Raw genomic sequence first — 26,199 nt, 5'->3', positions numbered from 1 at the left:
TGAACATCTGGTCACAAAGGATCGAATTAAAAAATAATAATTTAAATAACCGGGTGGATTATAACTGGGGCTGTCCACCATCTCTCAACATCTAACATAACCCCTTCAACACTTCAAGCCTCTTAAACAGTCATTAGAAATACACTCCATAACTAACATTCTCCAGGCCAAAAACTCTGTGAAAATTACTGGTTCGTAGGTTACTGTTTTATAGCTAACTAGCTTATCACCCTCAACTTCGTTTGTGTGGAATTTTTATTTTTTTGTTATACTGCTGAAGTAAAATAAAAGCTGCACTGTGATTGGTTGCTATGAACAATACAGATTTCCCCTCGTCATCATGACAGCATACGCTTGGAGGTTGCTCACCTGCTGACCTGATGGGACAGGAAAAGGCAGAGCATAAAAGAAACCTCCCCTCCACCAAACACCAGTGTTTTTCCTGTCCCTTCAGGACAGCAACGGCAGAGCTCCAGCGACGCTGTCCCATGCCGGAGGAGGACTTACCGGCGAAGCGGCGGCGCTTTTCTTCGGGCAGCCCCGGCAACCCCAGTGGGAAGGACCCCATCTGGGCGCTTTCCGGGGACTGCGTGGGCTGGGGTCCAAGAACGGGCTGCCGGCACCACTGCGGCCATCATTTCTGCGGCGGACGCCATCTCTGGGTCCAGGGCCGAGCAGCAGCGTTGCTCAAGGGGGCGTGGCCTCAGCGGAGCTCCGGGAGTGACGCGGTGATGGCAGACGCTCCGCAAGGGGGCGTGGCCTAGCGTGAAAGTGGGCGTGGCTTAGCGCGGCTGGCGCCAGATTCAAATTTTTAAAGCTCCTCCACACCAGGGAAGCAGCTGGTGTTTCTTCACGCCGGGAATCGATCCTAAGTACAGGAGTTGATCCCACAAGCAAGCGCAGGATGTCGGCCAGAGAGGACCCAGAGAATCTCCAAACTGTAAGTGGTCCAGTGGGCCAACCTACAGACACCTGCACTACATACACTTCCTTACTAACAGAGTTCTCCCATGTCATTTCAGGACAGGGATACTCAAAAACCTAGGGAGGCTAGGAGGAGGAGTAAAAAGTGTCCAGTGTGCTTGGCCAAACGACTCCTACACCAAAACATTATGTGCCGTTTGTTCTGCAAAAGTTCTGCAGGAGAAAAAATCTTCCCTCGTGTCCGAAATTCAGTCGGTCGTCCGGGAAGAAGTTCAGTCCTCCCTCTCGGACCTCCAACCTGGGCCCTCAGGGGTTACACGAAGGTCTGCTCCGGCTGTGTCAGAGTCCGACTCTGACATGGTGGAAGATTTGGAGTTTGGTAATCTTGGGGAAGTGTTACAGGAGGAGAAAAAGTACCTTTTTTCCACCGCTGACATGGATCAACTTTTAAAAGCTGTACGTAGAACCATGCAGGTGGAGGAAGATGTGCAGCAACCCCGCACAGCACAAAACGAATATGTTTGCGGGATTGCTTCCACAACGGAAATCTTCGTTTCCTGTAAATGCCACACTTAAACAACTAATCCTGAACGAGTGGGATTGTGTGGATCAGACTCCGCTAATCCCTAGGGAGTTCAAGGAGCGCCTTTTATTTGCGGGAGACGAGGTGGCGTTTCTGGACGAAATGCCGAAAGTAGATGCGGCTATCGCTATGGTGTCCAGGAAGTCTGGATTACCATTTGAAGATACGTCTCACTTAAAGGACTCCTTGGATAATAAAGTGGACATGACCATGCGCAAGGCCTGGTCCACGTCCAGCCTTATTATAAAATCCAATATCGCGGCCACTTCGGTGGCTCGCTCCATGGCAGTCTGGCTGGATCAGCTTGTGTCCCTAATCGACCAAAAAGCCTCCAGGGAAGAGTTGGCGAGCGGCATCCCTCTGCTACAGATGGCAACGGGGTTTCTGGCGGATGCCTCTATGGAAACGGTCCGCTTCGGAGCTCGCACGGCAGCCCTATCCAACACCGCCAGAAGGGCAGTCTGGGTAAAGGAGTGGTCGGGGGACTTAACATCCAAAAACAAGCTGTGTGCCCTACCCTTTCGGGGTGCACGCATTTTTGGACCAGACCCTTGACAAGAACCAGGGACTGCCAGCCATCAGACCGCCCAAAAGACCCTTCACTCCACGTCCCTCGTCTACATACGCTGGGAAAGGGAAGACCGGAACATGGTCTTATCCGAAGGGTGGAAGGGGTAAGACTCTTATTATCGTCCCTCAGCCCGCATCTTCGTGCCCGGTGGGCGGTAGACTGGCTCGTTTTGCCACTAGTTGGCATAATATAACGACTAACGAGCGGTTGCTACACCTGGTGGCGGAGGGGTACAAGATCGAACTAGAATCTCGCCCCCCTGACAGATTTATTGTAACCCCAATCCAGTCTCCAGCCCTAGAGCAGGCTCTGTTGAGAGGTGTACAGAACCTGCTGGATCTCGGCGCGGTTATCCCCGTCCCCAAAAAGGAGCAGGGGAAGGGATTTTATTCCCCCCTTTTTCTGGTTCCCAAACCAGATGGCTCCCACCGCACAATAATTAACCTCAAAGAATTGAATAAATTCATTGAGTATAGAAAATTTAAAATGGAGACGATCAGAACTGCAACTCCCCTAATTGCCAGGGATAATGTAATGGCTACAATTGACCTAAAGGATGCTTACTTTCACATCCCTATTTACACCAACGCGCAAAAGTTCCTGAGGTTTGCGCTGAGAATGGAAGGGGAAATCTGTCACTTTCAGTTTATTTGCCTCCCATTTGGAATTTCCTCCGCTCCGCGAATTTTTTCCAAGGTGGTGATAGAAATGGTTGCCTTTTTGCGCAATCGTGGGACTATTATCGTCCCCTACTTGGACGACTTCCTGCTGGTGGCAGATTCTCCGACTATTCTGAGGTCACACTTGGGTTCCACACTTCAACTGTTTAAGGACCTGGGTTGGATTATTAATGATCTAAAATCCAACATGGAACCAGAAACAAGGAAAAAATTCCTGGGAGTCATTCTGGATTCCAGTCTCCAAAATTCCTCCCTTCCTCCCCTAAGGAAACAGCATATTTTAGAGGAATGCTCCACTCTCTATAAAAAATCTAGAGTAACGGTAAGAGACGCAATGCGGATCCTGGGGCTAATGACTTCGTGTATTGGCGTGGTTCCCTGGGCTCAGTTCCATAGTCGCGGTCTCCAGTCACTAATCCTTCAGAATTGGGACAAGTTACAGTCCTCACTCGACCAGACAATCGAGAGATCTGGTCCGTCTAATTTTAGAGAACTTAATGCGGTGTGGAAATCCCTACATAGCCTGCAATCGCTCTTAGGGATGAAGCATGTGAGGATCTTTTCAGATAATATGACAACAGTGTCACTCATTCGCCACCAGGGTACCACCAGGAATCCTCTACTGCAGCAGTTGGCGGGAAGGATCCTTCAGTGGGCGGAACTCACAACCAAGTCACTGTCGGCCTTTCACATAAAAGGAGCCGAGAATTCAGCCGCGGACTTTCTAAGCAGGAAGAAAGTGGACCCAGGAGAGTGGGAACTCCATCCCGAGGTGTTCAGCCTGCTCGTGACGAAATGGGGGGTACTGGAAATAGACCTATTTGCGTCAAGCGCAAATACCAAGTGCCGGCTTTTCTTTTCCCGAGGCGTGGAGAAACAGGCCTTGGGCACGGACGCTCTCTCTCACCCCTGGGTTTGGGACTTGGCGTACGCTTTTCCCCCTTTACCATTAATTCTGCTCCTACTAAGGAAATTACTGCGGTCAAGCATGTCAGTAATTCCGGTAGCACCTTATTGGCCCAAAAGACCTTGGTTTCCCCTCCTGAGATCTCTGTCAGTAGGAGAGCCTTTCCACCTTCCACCAAGACCCGACCTATTGCTGCAGGGCCCTCTTCTTTACCCGGAGGTTCACAGGTTCAGGCTTACGGCCTGGATCTTGAACGGGTAAAATTCTTGGGGAAGGGTCTTTCTCCTAACGTAATTTCCACTATTAGTGAGAGCCTTAAACCCTCGACAAAAAAGATCTATTCCAAAGTCTGGGGAAATTCTCAGAGTGGATAGGCCAGGACATCCAGCAGTTAGATCAGCTAGACATCCGTAAAATCCTAGATTTTCTCCAGGCGGGCCTGGATAAAGGGTTGAGTTCGAATTCCCTCAAAGTCCAAGTTGCGGCTTTGGGGGCATTTTTTGATCTCGCGCTTGTGGAGCACAGGTGGATTAGGAGATTTCTTAGAGGGGCAAGTAGATTGCATCCATTTACAAGGCTTACGGCACCCCCCTGGGATCTGACCATAGTCCTTCAGCCCTTCTGCGATCCCCCTTTTGAACCTATTAGAGATCTATCCATCGCCTTGCTGACGTATAAGGTAGCCCTCCTTGTGGCAGTCACGTCGGCCAGACGCGTGGGTGAAATCCAGGCCCTCTCACGAAGGGCCCCATATATGACTATTCACCCAGACAAAATAGTATTTTCTTTAGACCCGTCCTTTCAGCCTAAAGTCTTGTCAGATTTCCACAGAGGCCAGCCAATAGTTATTCCAGCCTTCTGCCAAAATTTCAAAAACGAAAAGCAGCAGAAGCTCCATAATCTAGATGTCAAAAGAGCTATACTAGCGTACCTTGAGGCAACGGAAAGTTTCAGGAAGACCGATAAACTTTTCGTTCAATTTCAGGGGCAGGCCAAAGGAAGGGCCGCTTCTAAAGATGCGATCGCCCGGTGGCTCAGGAGAGCGGTCCAGGAAGCTTACAAGGCCAAGGGCATCCCTCCTCCAGAAGGATTGAAGGCCCACTTGACGAGAGCGGTGGCATCTTCTTGGGCAGAAAGAGCGCACGCGTCAATCGAGCAGATTTGTAACGCAGCCACGTGGACTTCTGGCCATACTTTTATTAAACATTACAGGCTGGACTTTAAATGTAGTCAGGACGCAACCTTCGGTAGGAAGGTGCTCCAAGCGGTAATCCCTCCCTAAAAAAGCCCATGCCAAGTTATTTGGTATTCCTCCAAGCGTATGCTGTCATGATGACGAGGGGAAAACGGGAATTTTTCTTACCGATAATTCCCTTTCTTAAAGGCATCATGACAGCATACGGGCTTTCCCCCCCCCCCCCTACCGACATGGTTACCCTTATTTTGTCCAACACATGAGGTAATGTGTATGCTTATGTTTCTTTGTCTGAGGTGTGTGATGTCAATAAAAACACACCTTCTGCTTAAGTATTCTGTCACTGTGGTTATTTGGAACACACTGGTGTTTGGTGGAGGGGAGGTTTCTTTTATGCTCTGCCTTTTCCTGTCCCATCAGGTCAGCAGGTGAGCAACCTCCAAGCGTATGCTGTCATGATGCCTTCAAGAAAGGGAATTATCGGTAAGAAAAATTCCCGTTTTTGTTTAAATCTCCATCCATATTAATGTGTCTTTAGTTGACGTTTTAATTCCAGGCAACACCAGGTATCCCTGCTAGCTTTTATTTTGCAGAAATTCATCTGCAACCTTGGAATTATCAGCCTTCGCATAGATAAATGTCAGTCTTAACTGCAGCTTTTGCGCAACTCTGTGGTCAATGGTGCCTGGAAATAGGGAGAACATAGCAGTGGGGAGCGGTAAGCGATATTCGCTAATAGGTTGGATCACTTCTGTTGATAACAGACCAACATTGGGTCCCTTGTGTCCAAGGGGTTTGGTACTCAGGTTTGTAGCTACTGTGAAATGAGAATGTATGACAATGTATCTTCATTGTAAGCCTTTACCATGGACAAAATGTTCTAAGAGAAGGACCTGGGGTAATGTTGACCCTTCCAGATGGGCATACAACAATTTTCAGTAACAATTACAGGATGAAGACAACCATCTGCAGCTTCGGCTCAACTGCCTCTTTCTTTTGAGTGGCCCCTTAATCTTTTAGAAATGGGTGGAGGACATTGTCTTCATTAGAATTGGCCTCCATGTGATGCTGAAACAGTTTGGACTCTACTACTTGAAGGCCTAAAGGGCTGGTGATTTCCCTGAACTTTGGGCCCGGAGTGGTCTCTGGATTAGTATCACATGGGTGAACTGTATTTAACTGATTGGTCATAGAGAGTTGCAGCTAGATTGGAGGCCATAAAACAGGTCGGCGCCATAAAAGTAACTACGCTGAATCCCGCTATATTATTTTCATGTGGATTCAGAAGGGGGAGAAATTGGAACAGAAACCACTGAGCAGCCTGAAAATACTCTGTATTTTAAATTATTAGATCTCACAGAACAAAATCTGAGAATGTTAAAAGTAAACCTACTGCAGTTGTTAATGCAGGTTTTGAGTTTTTATAGATTGTTCCAAAATATCATGGAAATGGACAAGCAGAATAGGTTATGCTTTGATAACCAATATTGGTAATCAGGAAGAAAAAAAAACCACTCCTTTCTTGGGACTGATATGAGGAGGTTGGAAATGATGAGGTACACTTTTGGTAGCGCATTCGATTTTACATCCGTGTGGCGCAGTGGAAATGTTTGTTGAATCATCGGGTAAACCAATCCAGAAGTGTCTTTGTTGCACAAGGCTTTAGATCTTCCCACACAGGTAGTTGTCATCAAGGTCCACCAAGCTCACACCAAGGATGTAACTCCTGAGGCTCTAAAGAACCGGAGAGTAGACGCAGTAGCTGGACTCTCCTTAAAGGGGTTGTCCCGCGGCAGCAAGTGGGTCTATACACTTCTGTATGGCCATATTAATGCACTTTGTAATGTACATTGTGCATTAATTATGAGCCATACAGAAGTTATAAAAAGTTTTTCACTTACCTGCTCCGTTGCTGGCGTCCTCGTCTCCATGGTTGCCGTCTAATTTTCGCCGTCTAATGGCCAAATTAGACGCGCTTGCGCAGTTCGGGTCTTCTGCTCTTCTCAATGGGGCTCGGTGTAGCTCCGTGTAGCTCCGCCCCGTCACGTGCCGATTCCAGCCAATCAGGAGGCTGGAATCGGCAATGGACCGCACAGAAGCCCTGCGGTCCACGGAGGGAGAAGATGCCGGCGGCCATCTTCAGCCGGTAAGTATGAAGTCACCGGAGCGCGGGGATTCAGGTAAGCGCTGTGCGGATTTTTCTTTAGGTCCCTGCACCGGGGTTGTCTCGCGCCGAACGGGGGGGGTTGAAAAAAAAAAAAAACCCGTTTCGGCGCGGGACAACCCCTTTAACTAAGTACGGATGCTAACTTGCTTACATCCGGAATGGGTGTGGATATCTCTCTGTTTCAGGAACAGGTCTCTGAGGGAGATTAGGAGACTGGTGGAAGAAAGAAGAATGAAACACACACCGATGAGGTCAGAAGGAAGAATCATCTTGTGTGCATCCCCGCACGCTCTACTCCATGATATCACACCTTAGCCATGAGCTAACCCTTCAATCTAAGGAGGTACTGTGTGGTATTGTGTCTTCTGTTTGATTTTACCCCGGGCTCAACACTGCTGTGACCCAGTTTGTACTGGGCTGCATGGTATGCGCCTGATTACAATCAAGACCAACTGGTCAACATATCTCCTTGTTGCGAGCCAGACTATCCACTTCAGTGACTGTAAATGACTGCATACAGCTACCAGAGGTAGGTGTTTTTGAGTTTATATTGGTTTGCATAGATCTCTTCTCAACTAGAAGTGTGGCTTGTAGAAAAAATAAATAAAAATGCCAACGCCAAAGATACAGCTAAGATATTGTCAAATTAAGTGTGTGTGTGTATATATAAAATATATACCATATATACCGGCGTATAAGGCGACGGGGCGTATAAGACGACCCCCCAACTTTCACCTTATACGCCGGTAATACAGTGGAGAAAAAAAAAGATCATTACTCACCTCCCCCAGCGTTCTGCGGCGCAGCTGCAGGCTGTCGCTCCCTCCTGGTCCCCGGCAGAGCATTGCTTTCTGAATGCGGGGCTTGAAATCCCCGCCTCCAGAAAGCTAATACACACGCCGTCAGCCAGTTACAGCCATTCAATGGCATCATTGAATGGCTGTGATTGGCTAAAACACACGTGGCTTCAGCCAATCACACTATTCAATGACATCATTGAATGGGTGTGATTGCTAACACACATGCGCCTTCAGCCATTCACAGCCATTCAATGATGTCATTGAATGTCTGTGATTGGCTGACGCTGTGTGAGTTAGCCAATCACAGTATTAGCTTTCTGGAGGCGGGGATTTCAAGCCCTGCGTCCGGAAAGCAATGCTCTCCCGGGGACCAGGAGGGAGCGACAGCCTGCCGGAGCGCGACAGAACGCCGGGGGAGGTGAGTACTGATTTTTTTTTTTTGACACTTTTTTTTTTTTGTATTACCGGCGTATAAGACGACCCCCGACTTCAGAGCAGATTTTTCGGGGTTCAAAAGTCGTCTTATACGCCGGTATATACGGTACATATATATTTATATATTAGTGTACCAGAATTCATAGAGAATAATGGAGGTTCAGATTTTAGTAGTCTTCTACTCAGTCCTAATCATAAGACTGAATTGAGCCACCATGAAGTTTTGATAGGGTTCCTGTAGTACACATATACTTGCTTAAGTCCTGGCTTCAGAATCTCACCGCCCATGTGTGTCACTCATAAATGTGTTTTCCTTGATTCCAGATAATTTTCAAAGGGCTTTAGGATTAAAAGATATGCGATGTATTTGCATAAAGTGGTAAAGCATTTAATCATCTTCATTTGTGTGTAAAAGGACCTTTAATCATTTTTTTCCTCCAGGAGTTGTTTGCTCAGCTTAACAAACATCTGCTGGCAGATTCCATTGTTCTCCTCACTACAGAGTATTGATTATGTATGCAAAGCAGTGCACTGACACCCTGACACAAGAACTTCTCTTTGCCCCTGTCCCCTGACAGCATGATATACCTGGGTCTGCCGCAGGAGTCGGGAGAAGAAGCAGCAGCAAGGGCCACAGGCTCGGTGGTGCCGAGTGCTGTGAGAGGAGGGGAGGTGGGGACATCTCCCTGTGCCTTTTTTTCTCCTGGATGGCTGTCACACATAGAGAAGTAGAGGGAGAGGAGAATCATAGAGGGAGCGCAGGCCACGGGAATGATGGCGTTGGGTGCACAGCAGCAGGAAGAGGTGGGAATGGCAGGCCGTGAGGCCGTGAAAGTTGCATAGCAAAGGGAATTTCTCTCAGCTCCTCACCTCCTAACCCTGCCACCCAAATGGAGAGGGGGGTCATCATGGAGAACAGGGTCGAGAGAGTCATGGAGAAGGGGGGGTAGGAAAGAGAAAAGCGTCATGCAGAGGGAGGCTTGAGAGAAAGCATCAAGGAGAGGAGGGGTCAAGAGAAAAGCGTCATGGAGGGGGCGAGAGAGAAGCGACTTGGAGGGAGGGGGCGAGAGAGAAGCATCATGGAGGGAGAGGGGGGGTCGAGTGAAGCGTCATGGAGGGAGAGGGGGGGGTCGAGTGAAGCGTCATGGAGGGAGAGGTGGGGTCGAGAGAAGCATCATGGAGGGAGAGGGGGGGGTCGAGAGAAGCATCATGGAGGGGGGGTCAAGAGATAAGTGTCATGGAGACGGGGGATGAGAGAGGAGCATCATGGAGAGCGGGAGGCGAGAGGGGGGTGTGAGGGAAGCATCATGGAGAGGGGGGACTAGAGAGGAGTAGCGTGGAAAAGAGCAGAGAAAGGAGCAGCATGGAAAAGAGGGGAGAGAGGAGCAGCATGGAAAAGAGGGGAGAGAGGAGCAGCGTGGAAAAGGGGAGAGGGGAGCAGCGTGGAAAAGAGGGGAGATGGGAGCAGCGTGGAAAAGAGGGGAGCAGCGTGGAAAAGGGGAGAGGGGAGCAGCGTGGAAAAGAGGGGAGAGGGGAGCAGCGTGGAAAAGAGGGGAGAGAGGAGCAGCGTGGAAAAGAGGGGAGAGAGGAGCAGCGTGGAAAAGAGGGGAGAGAGGAGCAGCTTGGAAAAGAGGGGAGAGAGGAGCAGCGTGGAAAAGAGGGAAGAGAGGAGCAGCGTGGAAAAGGGGGGAGAGAGGAGCAGCGTGGAAAAGAGGGGAGAGAGGAGCAGCGTGGAAAAGAGGGGAGAGAGGAGCAGCGTGGAAAAGAGGGGAGAGAGGAGCAGCGTGGAAAAGAGGGGAGAGAGGAGCAGCGTGGAAAAGAGGGGAGAGAGGAGAAGCGTGGAAAAGAGGGGAGAGAGGAGAAGCGTGGAAAAGAGGGGAGAGAGGAGAAGCGTGGAAAAGAGGGGAGAGCAGCTGCATGGAAAAGAGGGGAGAAAGAAGCAGCCTGGAGAGGAAGAGAGAGTAGCGGAATGGAGAGCAAGGAGAGGGAGAGAAAGAGAAAACTGGCATGGAGGGCCGGGGAGGAGATTCACAACAACATTCTTCGTGTGGCGAACATCAGGGGATCTAGTGAAATGAATATGCTCAGTCTTTCAGCGGCTTAATGATGGATTGTGTGTGGAATGAAATCTATTGTTCAAACAAAAAGTCCACGATGCCCACATTTATATGTAATGATTATCGATCATTTTGAGTGATAATTGTTCCATGTAAAAGGGCTATTAAAGTTGTGTTTTAAGGTGACTGGGTTGTCCTCAAAAGGATATATGTACCAAAGTTTGGAACCAAGATTTGATGCACCATACCAGATCCAATTGACGACTTCTACTTCAGTCAAATTGAAACAAAAAGATAGTTGGGTCCATACCAAGGTTTGAGGCTTGAATAATACGTTAGAAAATAATTGGGACAATATGTGTGTTAAAAATCATGAAGTACTTGTAGAAAATTGAAGAACTGTTTTATTTATACCCATGCTCCTATGATATCCTCCTCTGCACCCTTTGTGTGTATACCCCACATTACCTCATTATGAAGGAAGTCAAATCATGTTAAAAAAAAAATCTAGCAGGATTAGCTAGAATTGTATGACAGCTTGTGGCTGCAGCTTCTACAGTGATCTTTATTGTTACTGAGCTCCAGTCTGCTGTAGCTATTTGCAACTTGTCTACCTTCGAGGTTCTCTGTTACCTAATCTTACCTTCAGCCTCTGCTCCTGCTTGGTACGGCCACTCTGGTGTTAGGGTCGTGACAGGGTTAGTCAGCGCCCAGGTTCCAGCTCAGGGCTGTCCTTGTCAGGACGATTACCCTGCTCTCTGTTAGGCAAGTATTTCCTATTTCTCACCAGTGCAGGGCTTGCTCAGTCCTAATTTCCAGCTCGTACCAAGCTACGTGCTGAGGAGTCAGTATCTGGTCTATGGGTCAGCTGTCAGTTCCACTGGGTGGTTTTCCTGCCCAGAGGGATGACACAATCATTCCACACCTGAATACAAGAATATACCTCCAGTCACAGTGCAGCAGAAGCCAGGGGCACAAGTAGTGTCCATCAAGCAATACCGCCTACCATCTGCTGCCTGCCAGGGCATCACACTGCATCTGGAAAGGTTTCTGAAAAATGGTATTTTGAAGATATGCCAATCATCTTGGAACAGTGCTCTCTTGCCTGTAAAGAAACCTAGAAGAACAGAGTATTGCGCCCTCCAAGATCTCAGAGCAATGAGTTAAGCTGCGGTTCCTTTGCATCAAACAGTGCCCAACCTGTACACACTGCTTGGACTGATAACAGGAGAAGCTACTATCTTTACTGTGCTGAATTTAAAAGACGCATTCTTCACCATCAGACTGACAGAGGACGGTCAGCTTATCTTTGCCTTCCAATGGGAAGATCCAAGAACTGGAGAAAAGTACCATTTGCCCTAAGGGCTCAAGAACTCACACTCTTTGGAGAAGCTCTTGCTATTGACCTAAGAAGAAACTCTCTTTCCCCTCCCAGCCAGGTACTGTATTGCTACAGTATGGGGATGACCTCGTCATAACTGAATCTACCTCTGAACGATGTCTGCAGAACACTAAGACAGTAATTCATCAGCTCTATGAAGCCAGATACAAAGTCTCAAGGAAGAAGTTACAGATCTGCCAAGCGACTGTCAAATACCTGGGATTTCATATCTCACAAAGTGAGGTACAACTGGAAGTTTAAAGAAATTGGGTCGTCTGCAATATCCCTGTACCAACCACCAGAAGAAAAAGTCAGAGAATTCCTTGGAGTTGCCGGATTTTGCAGAATATGGATACCTGGCTTTGCTGAAATGGCAAAACCCATTTATGAAGTTACAAACAGGGATATGAAGATGCCCCCTTCTGCTGGGAGCTGGAAGATAAAAGGGCCTATGACAACATCAAGCAAGTTCTTCTTCTAAAAATACCAGCACTGGCCTTGTCTAATATAGAGAAACCACGTATTCTGTATGTTCATGAGAAGAAGGGACTGGCAATCGGCGTTCTCAACCAAATGATGGGATTATGGCATCAACCTGTTGCCCATCTGTCCAAGCAACCAGATAATGCGGCCATGGGATGGCCTCTCTGCCTCAGAAGACTGGCAGCAAGAGTGGCCTTTGTTACAGACGCTGACAAGCATACCCTGGGTCTAGATCTTACAGTACTCTGATGGATACCAAAGATCACCACTGGCTAACAAATGCTCACATGAGCAAGTACCAAAGCCAACTATGTGAAAACCGAAGACTGGAAGTATGTACTACTCAAAATCCAGCAACCCTGTGGTCCATCAGAACTGAAACCGCTGACTATAACTGCTGTAAGGTGATGGTTGAAGTCTTTAGAAGCCATCCTGATCTACGAGACACACCACTTGAAGCTCCTGATCTCGAATAGTACACAGATGGTAGCAGCTTCCTAAATGAAGGCATACGCTTTGGTGGATATGCAGTGGTCACCCTACTACAAAAGCAGAACAGCTGCCCAGAGGAACTTCAGCTCAAAAGGCAGAACTTATTGCACTTATCAGAAATTTTCCTTAAACTCCAGGTTCATGGGGCCCTGAAAAAAGAAAAGAGTCTAATCTCTTCAGTGGGTCAAAAAGTCAAGCACGCTCCTCTCATTCTAGACCTGTCAGAAGAGAAGTGGGTCATTCACTGTTAAGGAAAACAGAAGGGAGACTGATTGCACAGGCAAAGAGAGGCAAGTGAGCTGTCCCTCTCCTAAATGCCAAAAATACTGTCGCGCTACAAGCCTTTTACCTGGTTACCCCTCAGCTACTGGAACTCCTGTTACAATCGAAGTGAACAGGAATGGCTAAAGATGGAAGATGGAAAATTCACCCCTTGAGGGCTGGTTTATCCCCTCGGATGGACGAAGTGTGGTCCCAACAGCACTAGCAACGGAGATTGTCAAGAAAGTGCATGAGGACACACTATGGGTCCACCACTATGGAAGAGCTAATCTAAGATGTGCTGTACATCCCAAGACTTACCAGGCGAGCTTCAGAAAATGTGTCATTTGCACTGAAAATAATTCCAGACAAGGTCCTCTGAAGACTCCAGGGATACGATCTTATGAAGCAGCTCTCTTCCAAGATGCACTAGTGGACTTTACTCAAATGCCTGCAGCTGATGGATGAAAGCATCTCCTGGTCTTTGTCTGCACTTACACGAAGTGGGTGGAGGCCTACCCCACTAGGACTGAAAAATACACCGAAGTGGCCAGAGCACTACTAAGAGACATAATTCCAATACACGGCCAACCGGTGCAGATTGGGTCAGACAACAGACCAGACTTTACTGCAGAGATAAAACAAGAGCTAGCCAGATGTCTTGTACTTTGCACACAGACCTCAGGTAACGCTGAGCACATGAACCGAACCTTAAAACTTGCCTTAGGGAAGCTCTGTCATGAGACTCACCTAAAATGGCCACAAGTCCTACCCATTGCTCTGCTCAGAATCTTTTCCGCCCCAACCAAAAGAACTGGTTATTCCACTTTTAGGGGATATACGGTGTCCCTCTCTACAGGGGGAGGAGGCTAGAAAAGCCGGGAGCAGTGCACTGAGCTTCCACCCCCTCTCCGTCTCCTCTCCACCCTCTCTCTGCCCTTCGGTACTCTTTGCAATGAGAGGGGATAGGATGGGGGTGGAGATCAGTGGGTCACGTCAGCAGCGAGGCCATGTGGGCCGGCGGCTGCCAATGCAACTAGAAGCAGCCAGCGAAACTAGAGGTGAAATTCTGGCTTAAAAAATCTGTGAAACTTGAATCCAGCTTAACTAGAAGAGAACGAACCTAGAGCTTTGACTGTACTATTTGTATCGAGCTTTAGGTATGTGAACGTGGGGCTCAATGGATAACACTGTTATCATGTAATGTGGGGGCCTTGGTGTGAATCCCGCTAGAGACATCATGTATTTTTATGTGTTGCAGTAGACCTTTTTGGTTCTGTTTATGTTTTTATGTATATCCCTGCTTGTTAGATGCTTACTTTACTCTCGGCATAGACCGATGGGAGCAGATCCTAAAATGATATTGCAGTTCTAGAGGAACGAATGGGTCTGAGTAGGAATCCTTGTTCATGAGTCTGTTTTTGGTGGAGGACTGTTTGGAGGTAATATAATTGAATCCCTGCTTCCGTCTGGCAGTTTGGTGATGTCTGCCTCACTTTCTGCAAGGGTGAGACGAACAGCTACTTAGCAGGGAGGGCTGTGCGTGCCGCAGGTCTGCCACTACCGTCCTAGAAGAAGCCATCTTTTGGGTGATCTCCTGTGTCGGGTGCATCTAGGTCTGTGCTTTATATGGTGTTAGTATGTTCATGTAGTCTGTGTGGTAACATGTGACTGCTAGTAATGTATTGTGATATGATGCTGGTTATACACTGTAACACACATATGGCACATCAACCATTGTACCAATGCAGATGTTACTGATGATGCACTGTGTGGTGTGAGGGCTGCCCGCTCCTGTGACACTTTGTACTGTGTGGTGTGAGGGCTGCCCGCTCCTGTGACACTCTGTACTGTGTGGTGTGAGGGCTGCCCGCTCCTGTGACACTCAGACATTTTATATGAAAATATTTTAATGATTGGTAAAGATTGTTTTATCTATTCCTAATCTGTGTTGAAACATTCTTTTGGGGTGGGTAAGATTATATACACAGCTGTATACACATCTATGCCCATTGTCATTTTTGGGTACTCTGTATTGTGTCTGTAGCAGAGCTGGGGTGGATATGAATATATACACAGCTGTATACACATCTATGCCCATTGTCATTTTGGGGTACTCTGTATTGTGGCTGTAGCAGAGCTGGGGTAGGTATGATTATATACACAGCTGTATACACATCTATGCCCATTGTCATTTTTGGGTACTCTGTATTGTGGCTGTAGCAGAGCTGGGGTAGGTATGATTATATACACAGCTGTATACACATCTATGCCCATTGTCATTTTGGGGTACTCTGTATTGTGGCTGTTGCAGAGCTGCGGTAGGTATGATTATATACACAGCTGTATACACATCTATGCCCATTGTCATTTTGGGGTACTCTGTATTGTGGCTGTAGCAGAGCTGCGGTGGATATGAATATATACACAGCTGTATACACATCTATGCCCATTGCCATTTTTGGGTACTCTGTATTGTGGCTGTAGCAGAGCTGCGGTAGGTATGATTATATACACAGCTGTATACATATCTATGCCCATTGTCATTTTTGGGTACTCTGTATTGTGGCTGTAGCAGAGCTGCGGTAGGTATGATTATATACACAGCTGTATACACATCTATGCCCATTGTCATTTTGGGGTACTCTGTATTGTGGCTGTTGCAGAGCTGCGGTAGGTATGATTATATACACAGCTGTATACACATCTATGCCCATTGTCATTTTTGGGGTACTCTGTATTGTGGCTGTAGCAGAGCTGTGGTGGATATGATTGTATACACAGCTGTATACACATCTATGCCCATTGCCATTTTGGGGTACTCTGTATTGTGGCTGTTGCAGAGCTGGGGTGGATATGATTATATACACAGCTGTATACACATCTATGCCCATTGTCATTTTGGGGTACTCTGTATTGTGGCTGTTGCAGAGCTGCGGTAGGTATCCACACCTCCTGCTCATCCAGCAACAGAATCCTGCAGACTCTGTTCCCTGACTCCTCCCACATTAGTGATCACATGACGGTGACATCATCACAGGTCCTGGAAGCTCACCGCTGTCCGACACTGCAGGTGGAGATCAGTGAGTTCTGATTGAGTCGAGAAGAAGAGCTTAGAAGACCAGGAAGAGGCAAGTATATTGGTATCAGGGGGTGACAGTTACTACTGGGGCCACTGTGGAGGGGGGGACACTATTACTACTGGGGCCACTGTGGTGAGGGGGACAATATTACTACTGGGGCCACTGTGGTGAGGGGGGACACTATTACTACTGGGGCCACTGTGCTGAGGGAGGACACTATTACTACTGGGGCCACTGTGGTGAGGAGGACACTATTACTACTGGGGCCACTGTGGTGAGGGAGGACAATATTACTACTGGGGCCACTGTGGTGAGGGGGGACACTATTACTACTGGGGCCACTGTGCTGAGGGAGGACACTATTACTACTGGGGCCACTGTGGTGAGGAGGACACTATTACCACTGGGGCCACTGTGGCAAGGGAGGACATTATTCCCACTGGGGCCACTGTGGTGAGGGAGGACACTATTACTACTGGGGCCACTGTGGTGAGGGAGGACACTATTGCTACTGGGGCCACTGTGGTGAGGGAGGACACTATTGCTACTGGGGCCACTGTGGTGGTGGGGGGGGGGACACTATTACTACTGGGGCCACTGTGGTGAGGGGGACACTATTGCTACTGGGGCCACTGTGGTGAGGGGGTACACTATTACTACTGGGGTCACTGTGGTGAGGGGGACACTATTGCTACTGGGGCCACTGTGGTGAGGTGGACACTATTACTACTGGGGCCACTGTGGTGAGGGGGACACTATTACTACTGGGCCACTGTGGTAAGGGAGGACACTATTGCTACTGGGGGTCACTGTGGTGGGGGGGGACACTATTACTACTGGGGTCACTGTGGCGAGGGAGGACACTATTACTACTGGGGTCACTGTGGCGAGGGAGGACACTATTACTACTGGGGCCACTGTGGCGAGGGAGGACACTATTAGCACTGGGGTCACTGTGGCGAGGGAGGACACTATTAGCACTGGGGTCACTGTGGCGAGGGAGGACACTATTACTACTGGGGTCACTGTTGCGAGGGAGGACACTATTACCACTGGGGTCACTGGCGAGGGAGGACACTATTACTACTGGGGTCACTGTTGCGAGGGAGGACACTATTACTACTGGGGTCACTGTGGCGAGGGAGGACACTATTACTACTGGGGTCACTGTGGTGAGGGAGGACACTATTACTACTGGGGTCACTGTTGCGAGGGAGGACACTATTACCACTGGGGTCACTGTGGTGAGGGAGGACACTATTACTACTGGGGTCACTGTGGTGAGGGAGGACACTATTACCTCTCGGGCCACTGTGGTGAGGGGGACACTTTTACCACTGGGGCAACTGTGGTGAGGGCGGATATTCCTACTACTGGGGCCACAGTGGCGAGGGGGGACACTCTTAGTATCTGCCCCTGCCACAGTGGGCCTAGTTGTAAGAGTGTCCCCCCTCGCCACAGTGAATCCAGTTGTGGGGGGGGGACACTATTACTACTTGGGCCACTGTAGTGAAAGCAGACACTATAGCTACTGGGGCACTGTGGTGAGGAGGTGCACTATTACTACTGTAGCGAGGGGGTGCGCTATTACTACGGCGGCAACTGTGGCAGGGGGGCGCTACTACTACTACTGGTGCCACTGTGATGGGGGCACTATTACTACTGGGGCCACTGTGGTGAGGGAGGACACTATTACTACTGGGGTCACTGTGGCAAGGGAGGACACTATTACTACTGAGGTCACTGTGGCGAGGGAGGACACTATTACTACTGGGGTCACTGTGGCGAGGGAGGTCACTATTACTACTAGGGTCACTGTGGCGAGGGAGGACACTATTACTACTGGGGCCACTGTGGCGATGGAGTACACCATTACCACTAGGGCCACTGTGGTGAGGGAGGACACTATTACTACTGTGGCCACTGTTGCGAGGGATGACATTATTACCACTGGGGCCACTGTGGTGAGGGAGGACACTATTACTACTGGGGTCACTGTTGCGAGGGAGGACACTATTATTCTGGGATCACTGTGGCGAGGGAGGACACTATTACTACTGGGGTCACTGTGGTGAGGGAGGACACTATTACTACTGGGGTCACTGTAGTGAGGGGGGGCACTATTACTACTGGGGTAACTGTGGGGCAGGGGGGACACTATTACTACTGGCGCCACTGTTGTGAGGGAGGACACTATTAATACTGGGGCCACTGTGGCGAGGGATGACATTATTACCACTGGGGCCACTGTGGTGAGGGAGGACATTATTACTACTGGGGTCACTGTGGTGAGGGAGGACATTATTACTACTGGGGTCACTGTGGTGAGGGGGACACTATTACTTCTGGGGTCACTGTTTCAGGGGGACACTCTTACTACTGGGGCCACTGTGGCGAGGGGGGACACTATTACTACTGGGACCACTATGGTGAGGGGGACACTATTACTACTGGGGTCACTGTGGCGATGGAGGACACTCTTGCTACTGGGGCCACTGTGACGAGGGGGACACTCTTACTACTGGGGCCTCTGTGGCGAAAGAAGGACCCTCTTACTACTGGGGCCACTGTGATGAGGGGGACACTATTGCTACTGGGGGTCACTGTGGCGGGGGGGGACACTATTACTACTGGAGTCACTGCGGTGAGGGAGGACACTATTACCACTGGGGTCACTGTGGCGAGGGAGGACACTATTAGCACTGGGGTCACTGTGGCGAGGGAGGACACTATTACTACTGGGATCACTGTGGCGAGGGAGGACACTATTACCACTGGGGTCACTGTGGTGAGGGAGGACACTATTACTACTGGGGTCACTGTGGTGAGGGAGGACACTATTACCTCTCGGGCCACTGTGGTGAGGGGGACACTTTTACCACTGGGGCAACTGTGGTGAGGGGGGACATTCCTACTACTGGGGCCACAGTGGCGAGGGGGACACTCTTAGTATCTGCCCCTGCCACAGTGGGCCTAGTTGTAAGAGTGTCCCCCCTCGCCACAGTGAATCCAGTAGTGGGGGGGGGACACTATTACTACTTGGGCCACTGTAGTGAAAGCAGACACTATAGCTACTGGGGCCACTGTGGTGAGGAGGTGCACTATTACTACTGTAGCGAGGGGGTGCGCTATTACTACGGCGGCAACTGTGGCAGGGGGGCACTACTACTACTACTGGTGCCACTGTGATGGGGGCACTATTACTACTGGGGCCACTGTGGCGAGGGAGGACACTATTACTTCTGGGGTCACTGTGGCGAGGGAGGACACTATTACTACTGGGGTCACTGTGGCGAGGGAGGACACTATTACTACTGGGGCCACTGTGGTGAGGGGGACACTATTACTACTGGGGTCACTGTGGCGAGGGAGGACACTATTACTACTGGGGTCACTGTGGTGAGGGAGGACACTATTACTACTTGGGTTACTGTAGTGAGGGCGGCACTATTACTACTGGGGTAACTGTGGGGCAGGGGGGACACTATTACTTCTGGGGTCACTGTTTCAGGGGGACACTCTTACTACTGGGGCCGCTGTGGCGAGGGGGGACACTATTACTACTGGGACCTCTATGGTGAGGGGGACACTATTACTACTGGGGTCACTGTGGCGAGGGAGGACACTCTTACTACTGGGGCCACTGTGACGAGGGGGACACTCTTACTACTGGGGCCACTGTGCCGAAAGAAGGACCCTCTTACTACTGGGGCCACTGTGGTGAGGGGGACACTATTGCTACTGGGGTCACTGTGGCGGGGGGGGGGACACTATTACTACTGGAGTCACTGCGGTGAGGGAGGACACTATTACCACTGGGGTCACTGTGGCGAGTGAGGACACTATTACCACTGGGGTCACTGTGGCGAGTGAGGACTCTATTACCACTGCGGTCACTGTGGCGAGGGAGGACACTATTACTACTGGGGTCACTGTGGCGAGGGAGGACACTATTACCACTGGGGTCACTGGCGAGGGAGGACACTATTACTACTGGGGTCACTGTTGCGAGGGAGGACACTATTATTCTGGGGTCACTGTGGCGAGGGAGGACACTATATTACTACTGGGGTCACTGTGGCGAGGGAGGACACTATTGCTACTGGGGTCACTGTGGCGAGGGAGGACACTATTACCACTGGGGTCACTGTGGTGAGGGAGGACACTATTACCACTGGGGTCACTGTGGTGAGGGAGGACACTATTACCTCTCGGGCTACTGTGGTGAGGGGGACACTCTTACCACTGGGGCAACTGTGGTGAGGGGGGACATTCCTACTACTGGGGCCACAGTGGCGAGGGGGAAACTATATTACTACTGGGGTCACTGTGGCGAGGGAGGACACTATTGCTACTGGGGTCACTGTGGCGAGGGAGGACACTATTACTACTGGGGTCACTGTGGCGAGGGAGGACACTATTACTACTGGGGTCACTGTGGCGAGGGAGGACACTATTACCACTGGGGTCACTGTGGTGAGGGAGGACACTATTACCTCTCGGGCTACTGTGGTGAGGGGGACACTCTTACCACTGGGGCAACTGTGTTGAGGGGGGACATTCCTACTACTGGGGCCACAGTGGCGAGGGGGACACTATATTACTACTGGGGTCACTGTGGCGAGGGAGGACACTATTGCTACTGGGGTCACTGTGGCGAGGGAGGACACTATTGCTACTGGGGTCACTGTGGCGAGGGAGGACACTATTACTACTGGGGTCACTGTGGCGAGGGAGGACACTATTACTACTGGGGTCACTGTACTACGGGAGGACACCATTACCACTGGGGTCACTGTGGTGAGGGAGGACACTATTACCACTGGGGTCACTGTACTACGGGAGGACACCATTACCACTGGGGTCACTGTGGTGAGGGAGGACACTATTACGTACTGTTGTACGTTTGGTGTGAACAGCGACATGTTTGAAAAAAAACTCAGGGAGGCACACCACATTCCCCAAATATCCCCTCTGTACGCCGCCTGATAACATGCTCCCTGACCTACTGACTGCAATCCCTGCTAGCCATCATAAACCGCCCCTGCAGTCATACTGATTCTGCCGTCACATGGCCAAATGTCTGGCCATTGTCTGTGTATAGAAACCCTCCCTCTCCACCCCGCCATACCATGCACATCTCCACCTCGCCATACCGTGCACATCTCCAGCCCCTTTACCTTCTGTATCCCCCCATTACTTGTAGTATGTAAGCTCGTTGGAGCAGGACCCTCACCCCTATTGTTTCCATCAATTAATTACTTTGTAACCGTGGTTCTGTAATGTTTGTACCTTTGTCCTTCTGTATCCCCTGTCTGTGTAAGCGCTGTGAAATATGTTGGCGCTATACAAATACAGATTATTATTATTATATGTCTTCCATATGTCCAGTCCTGTTCTGTGTTTGGTGTGTCAGTACAGTGTTGTGTCCTGTGTGTCTCTCCAGCTCCCTGATCAGGGATACCAGGTCACTAGAAGAAGACAGTGGGGCCGCTTTAATTGAGGCGATTAATCTGCTTCTAGGCAGTGACCCTTCACCCCCTTGCTAGGTTAGGGCCAGGCTTCCTTCTCCCTGGAGGGGTGCTACTGTTCAATATAGCGGGGTGCACACTATTCTACAGTGCATGGTATGTTCAACAGCAGTGGCTGATAAGGAGAAAGGTGTTGGTGATACCATGAAGAAAAGTCCCTGTTCCCCTCCATGGGGTGATGTACAGAGACACAGGCAGATCTGATCTGTCTCTGCTGCCTGTAGCCGTCGGCTCCCTGCAGCCCTTCTCACACTGAACTGATGTCTCATTTAGACAAAACGATTATCCTTCAGGAAATCATTGAAACCAACAAAACAGAATTATAATCATTCGGTGTAAGCACGGGCCGACGACTGAGCGACGAGCAAGAATCGGGAGGCTTTGGACTTATAACAAGGCTTTATCTCAGATCAACACAACCTGAGATAAAGCCTATAGAATGACCCAAGAATGACCAGACTGAGAGCTGCAGGTCTGCGCAGCAGTCACTACATCCACTATTCACCCTCCTGTATCTCAGGCTGTATTGTGGCCAGGACCAACATTCCACATTATTGGCTTTAACCCCTTCCCCCTCCTAGGATGTACACTTAAATCATGGAGCGTTTGGGGTATGCATGAAGAGAGATTGCCCGATCTCTCTTCATACAGGGTGGGCATCAGCTGTTTATTACAACTGACACCTGCGGACAATAGCCGTAACTAGCTAAGCGGCCGATCACGACCGTTAACCCTTTCAATGCTGCAGTCAATTCTAACAGCGGCATTTAAATCCCCCCCGAATGTCCTGTACAGCCCCCCTGCAATGAGATCGCAGGGAGACATGCGGCCGGGGGCGTGGGGTGGCTTCATAGACTGCCTGTCAGATTGCAGTATGATGTAATGCTATGGCATTACATCATACTGCAAGAGCGATCAAAGCATCGCATGTAGTAGTCCCCCAGGGGTGGGTAAAAAATAAAGTACAAATCAGATCAATAAAGTTTTACTAATTGGGGGAAAAAAAGTATTAAAAGTTGAAATCTATCCATAATAAAAAAAAATAAATCAAAAATACATATTTGTTATTGCTGCATCCGTAAAAGTCAAAGTAGATTATTTACCCCGCATGGTAAACATTGTTCCAAAAAAAAAAAAAGCGCCAGAAACGCACTTTTTCAGTCACCCTGTCTCCCAGGCAAAAATGCAATAAAAAGCTATCAAAAGGGCATATATATTCAGAAATGGTACCAATGCAAACTGCAGGACGCCCCACAAAAAACTACGTTGGCAGAAAAATAGAAAAGTTATTAATTTTTAAGAATGTAACGTTTGGTATCGCAGCAATCGTACTGACACATAGTATAAAGTTATGTCCTTTTTGTTGCAGTGTGTTTACCGTAGAAACAAGACGCACTGAAAGATGGTGGAATGTTGTTTTTTTTTTTCATTTTACTCCACTTAGAAATTTTTAAAAACAAGCTCTCATACAGCTAAGTCGATGGATAAATAAAGGAATTATGATTTTTTAAAAAGGGGTAAGGAAAAAACAAAAATTGGAAAAAAGGGCTGTGTCATTAAGGGGTTAAAACCAGCATAAAATCAATCCTCCAGCCACAATACAGCCTGAGATACAGCCATTAGTAGCAAGGATGTTCCACCTACGTTATTACCTACTGGAGTGCCTCTCCGAGAGATTCATGGTCAGCAAGAAAAGGGTTAAAGTAGCATGTTATTTATGCCACACAGTGAATGTTGTGTGAGAGAGAAAAACTAGTGCTAGAATGGCTGATCTGTAGGCGCCTCGTCTAACCAAAAATGGAATAAAAAATAATCTACAGGTCCAATATCCCCTAAAACATCCCTAATACGAACTGCAGCTCAGCCGGCAATAATCTCACACAGATCCACCAAAGGGGAATGTGAGAAGGTCTGGGGCTCAGAATTTGGAGTGTTGGCACAACTGCGCTGTTAGATATAATGCGGGTGACTAATTGGGGGAGGTTGGTCGGAGCTCGGAGAATCGGCACACGTAACACATGAGACGCTTCACAGAATGATTCTGCTTTACTTGTACTAGGTGTTTTTTTTTAGCAGAATACAAATGGCTTTATGCGGCGGGTGTAACAGCCGTGTGTTACAGGGGCCACATCATCCGGACATCACTGGTACTCCTGCTATCACTAGATAAGCACAAAATGGGCAGCATCCTGCTTGCTTCTCCCTATGTCAAGCATAAAGAGGAGCTCTGAACTTGGAGAAGAGTCATCGGGGCGGTCGCTGCTGGCTTCTTCTTGCCTGGGTCGACTATCAGTCCAGCTGATCCGGGTGAGGAGAATGAACCCTGTCGGGATTTTGTGTTGCCTGCAGTTCGGACTTCATAAACTCACGAAAAGGGTTCTTTTTAATATCTCCTTTACCTCTTAAGGACATGGCTCAGTTTTTTCTCTTCCATTTTAAGAATCCCCCCCTCCCCCCGCTTTTTTTTTGTAATTTTATTTAAAAAAACGTAAGACTTCTCTTAATCCTCCGACAGATTTCTGGGGGCATGTTTTTTGGGGGACAAGTTGTATTTTTCAGTGGTACTATTTAATATATGGAAAAACTTTAAAAAGACTTATAAGTGGAGGAAAATGGAAAAAAAATAAAATTCTGCCATTTTTAAAAATTATTTTCTGTCACCATCTTCTGACAGCCATAACTCCCCCCCCCCCCCCCCCCCCCCCCCCTTGGACATAGTTTTGCAAAGGGACAAAGTCGTTCCTGTTGGTACCTTTTTTGAAAACATACGATCACTTTTTATTGCGTTATTCTTGGAGACAGTGATGCCAAATATTTATTTTTGTTTTATTACGTAGATTATTTTATTATAAATGTGGCAAAAGGTTTTTTTTTTAACTCTTATTCCTTTTTTTAAACTTTTACTTTTATTTTCTTTTTTAGTTACTGTATGTCCGGTAGCATTAAGTGGTTAAAGAGGTTTTCCAGTGACCTGCTTCACTACCTGCTTGCTGCTGACCAGAACATGTGACTGCTGCAGCCAATCATTGCCTACAGAAGTTGCCTTTTATAGCCAGTGATTGGCTGCAGCAGTCACATGTCCTGGTCAGCAGCAAGCAGGAAGGACACAGGGGTTGTGAAGCAATTTTAACTAATGGAAAGTACTTTTAAATGTTTCCTCTTATCCTCGACAGTTAATTTTTGTGTTCACTTTTTTGTGTTTTTTACATTGTTTTAAATTCTGTCCATTCAGGTCCTACATGACTGATTCACCAAAGATGGAGAAGGACAGAAACAAGATGGCAGAAAGCGTATTCAATCTCACACTGGAGATACTCTTCCAGCTTACTGGGGAGGTGAGAGATTCTGATGATGTCACATTACATCATTCTTATCTAGGGTAATAACAGATGATGTTACTGGAGAGGGGAGAGATTCTGATGATGTCACATTACATCATTCTTATGTATGATAATAACAGATGATGTCACTGGAGAGGGGAGAGATTCTGATGATGTCACAATACATAATTCTTATGTATGATAATAACAGATGATGTCACTGGAGAGGGGAGAGATTCTGATGATGTCACAATACATAATTCTTAAACAGATGATGTCACTAGAGAGGAGATGGACTGGAAATGTCTGGAGTGATATTGATTACTGTCTCCCCATATACAGGATTACACAGTATTGAAGAAGAACTCTAGTGATGGCTGTTGGGCCCCTGCGTGTGATGGATTGGGAAGACCCCTGAGCCCTATAACGGGGCCCCCACCTCACCCCCTGATACATGAGGACATCAATGTACAGAAGATTCTAGAACTCACCAAGAAGATGATTGAGCTGCTGACTGGAGAGGTGACACTGCAGGGAATGCTGGGACATTATACAGTAACAGCACTGGAGGCTTATGGGTGATGACTGTATATTGTGTTGTCAGGTTCCTATAAGGTGTCAGGATGTCGTTGTCTATTTCTCCATGGAGGAGTGGGAGTATTTAGAAGGACACAAGGATCTGTACAAGGACGCCATGATGGAGACCCACCAGCCGCTCCCATCACCAGGTAATGGACAGGGCTAAATCCACGTGGACTTTATTGCCTGTATATAAAGAATGACTTCAGTGTCTGTCTGTGTGTCCTACAGTTCCATCCAGTAAGAGAAGCCCACCAGAGAGATGTCCCCGTCCTCTTCTTCCACAGGACCATCAGGTAGATGGAGATGTCCCTCTGATCTGTAGAAGGCTGTGAAGCTCTTGAGTTCTGTCTTACTATATGTTTTATATTTGTGTGATGAGGCCGGTGGAGATGGTTGGATTACCGCTGACCAGAGACATAACATGAAGGCCTCAGGGGAAAGAATGATCACGGTCTACTTTTACTGAAAATTGCTAGTTTTAATTTGAAAGTTTCACAACTCATCATGCCCAAAGTAAACAATAAGATGGGATATGTGAACCCTGTAATTTATGCAGGGAACATTTCTTAAGTGAAAACACGGCTGAAAATCATATAATTGAAAAAAAAGTAACTTTACATTAAAGCACCACTTCAGCAAAAAACACCTTTTCCCATCCCTGTACCCCTCATCTGATGTTCTGTTGTGCTCTTAATGTCTCTGGATATCTCCCATGTATATTGCAGTTTCTTCCCTGCAGTGCAGTCT

General features: G+C 48.3%; 1 protein-coding gene across 1 annotated transcript in view; it reads left to right on the top strand.

Annotated features, from left to right (window-relative positions):
• LOC136629072 (zinc finger protein 585A-like) overlaps positions 1 to 26,199 on the top strand; it is a 331,519-nt gene that overhangs the window by 292,463 nt on the left and 12,857 nt on the right. The gene's annotated exons all lie outside the window — the stretch shown is intronic.

The sequence above is a fragment of the Eleutherodactylus coqui genome, chromosome 5, assembly GCF_035609145.1.
Source record: "Eleutherodactylus coqui strain aEleCoq1 chromosome 5, aEleCoq1.hap1, whole genome shotgun sequence".
NCBI lineage: Eukaryota > Metazoa > Chordata > Amphibia > Anura > Eleutherodactylidae > Eleutherodactylus > Eleutherodactylus coqui.
Note: the sequence above shows the minus strand (reverse complement) of the source record. Positions and strands in the feature narration are given on the sequence as shown.